At 32.7% G+C, this 2,661-nt stretch overlaps 1 protein-coding gene across 1 annotated transcript in view; it reads right to left on the minus strand.

The window, feature by feature from the left end:
• The window catches only part of GRM8 (glutamate metabotropic receptor 8), a 314,925-nt gene that overhangs the window by 250,918 nt on the left and 61,346 nt on the right, over positions 1 to 2,661 (minus strand). The gene's annotated exons all lie outside the window — the stretch shown is intronic.

Raw genomic sequence — 2,661 nt, forward strand, 5'->3', positions numbered from 1 at the left:
TTCAGCAGTGTCCAGAAGAAACATTGTAAGCAATACTTACTTATTTTAAAGAATATTTTTGTTGCAAGAAAATTTAATTAACATTTATGCTAACTTAAAAGGAGAATTATTTTCTTATTATAAATGGTAAAACTGATTAAACAGTCATTAGCTTGAAATGAAAGATACTCCAAATATTGCATTGCATTGTGATCTATATTAATAAGAGGTGTTTAATTCATGTCACAAAACATAAAACAGTCCTCGAGAAAGCAATCTGAATGGAGTTCCTAAGTTGATTTTATTGAGAGCCAAACTGAGCCGTGCCAGGCAAGAGGTGTTCTGGTAACTACTCTCTGCCACATTGGATGTCAGAGTAGAAGGTTGCAGTGCAGCTGTTATGTCCTGTTCATTGCTTCCTCATCAGTGCAAACCAAAAAATTTATCTGGGGCAAATGTAAGGAATTCAGAGTCTGGTCATTAACCAAACCTGCACAGACAGTGCAGATATATTTGCACAGCCTGAATAAACAGTTAATTGCCTAAGGCTTGGCACAATCATTTCTCAGTCAGAAACTAACAAAATAAACTCTCATATATCTTGGCTGCATTCTTCTTTAACACATTTTCTACACATGGAAATTCTGGAAACTCAGAATAAAAACCGGAAATGCTGCTGTTATAACAACTGAAGAGAACAGAAAAGAAAAAGAGAAGGAGGATCACAGAAAAAGTTAGAGCTTATATTTCATGGAAATCAATATTACTAACCAAGAAAAAATACACCAAGTAAAACTAAAGGATAAATTGTTCTTACAAAATTTGTCATGTATAAATTCCCTTTCTTTCACAAAGTGTTTGAAACATCTTTACCTCTTTACAACAAAATATTTTTGGCCTGTAATAAGACAATTATGCATATTTTGAGCACATATCATTACCTTTCTAAACTTGTCCTATTACTCTCTAAAATAGTGCAAAACAAGTTGTAAAAACAATAAAGACAACCTTTGTGATTTTACTCATTTTGCTCCTTGGTGTTATATTCTCAAATATTTCTCAAATATTATGTCATTGTTCCTTTGCTGAAGGTTATTTCATCAATAATGCCAACACAATCAATACCAGTAAGAAATATTTAGACTGATACTTGGGCAGTGAAAATCTTGAAGCCTAGACTTATACCCCTTTACTCTCTCAGTTCATTTTTCTTCAGGCATAAGATGAAGAACAAACCCTAGATGTGTGTTTGTAGGAGAATTGTTGGTTGAACCGCAGCAATGAGATGTTTCAAATCAATAGAGATATTTTATGTACTACAAATATCACTTTTTTAGAGCCCTGGAAAATGCAGAGGAGAGATGGTTCCTTTCCTACCTTTCAGTTCTTTGCAGTTCAACTTCTTCCCTAGAGTTATTTCTGATAACAATGAAAATGGAAAGCAAATACAGCACAAACACAATACTCTGAAATCACTGGGCACACTGGTAAGCTTAAATCACCACTGTTTTATAACATCTGCCAGCTTTTCACCAGCAGGAAAGAACAATATGCCAAGTGAAAGGAGAGAGAAAGACACTCTCTAAATAGCAAACCAACCTTAAGTTTGGAGAGAAAAAAAGCAGTTCTTGCAATGAAATATATAATTATTTTCCTCATTTCTTTTTTTATATGTCCCTCATGGTTATAAAAAACACCACTGCCAAGAATTTTCTCCCCAGAATTGCATAACTCCCATCCAGAAATTCTTCGTGGACTTCTTTTTTTGGAAGCAGTTTATGCAAAAGTAAATAGTAACTTCCTTCCTTGCCTGCTTTTAAATGTGCAATTTTATATAGGGGAGTTCTGAAAAATAGCTTTAAATTTGAGAATTTGGTTTATGTTCCAGTTACATAGGAAGTAAAAAGACTTCGCAAAGAAATTTTTTGGCATGAGGTGAAATTCTTTGGATTTAGTGGTTCAATAATCCATGAATGAAAAATATATACATTAAAATATAACAACTCTAGTTATGGACTGTAGGTTTAATAAAGTATTTTACATTTCCCCAAGTACATTTTACAAGACGGAGCATAGTGCTGCCTAAGCAAGGGAACTGTTATGCTCTAACAATTCAGTAATGTGTGTTTTTTAAACTCCCTAAATACAGACTGAATTCCCAGTTTAAGTTCCACTGGTCTCTTGAGACATAAATTTGCATTTTGAAAGAAACCTTTAAAGAATGAGAAATCTAGAATGAGAAATAAAACTCTATCTAATTTTTCAAAATTAAATACAATATCTGTAACATTTACATTGTATTTAAGTGGCATATATTAGTGTTAATGGTATATTTCCTTCTCTTTTGGGGAAAAAAAATTATTATATAACCACATTTGAATTGGTTCTTGCACAACATCTGTCACATTCACTGACAGTTGCTGAAAGCACTCATGTTTGAATGTTCATTGATATAATTTTCGTATTCTTTCCTGCCCCATGGTTTGGCCACTGTCTCACATTAACTTATAACCTGCTGATAAACTCAACTTCTGGGGGGTGACAGACTTGAAATCTTTGAAATGATTTTATAGATTAATTCATATAAGGCCTATTTTTATTATTTTTAAACCTTAAGCTATCTATTAAATGTTGAAAATAAAAAAGATCCTAGTGTGATGTTTTAAAACAGTTTTAGCTTCA

This window comes from Geospiza fortis, unplaced genomic scaffold (assembly GCF_000277835.1).
Source record: "Geospiza fortis unplaced genomic scaffold, GeoFor_1.0 scaffold195, whole genome shotgun sequence".
Taxonomy (NCBI): Eukaryota; Metazoa; Chordata; class Aves; order Passeriformes; family Thraupidae; genus Geospiza; species Geospiza fortis.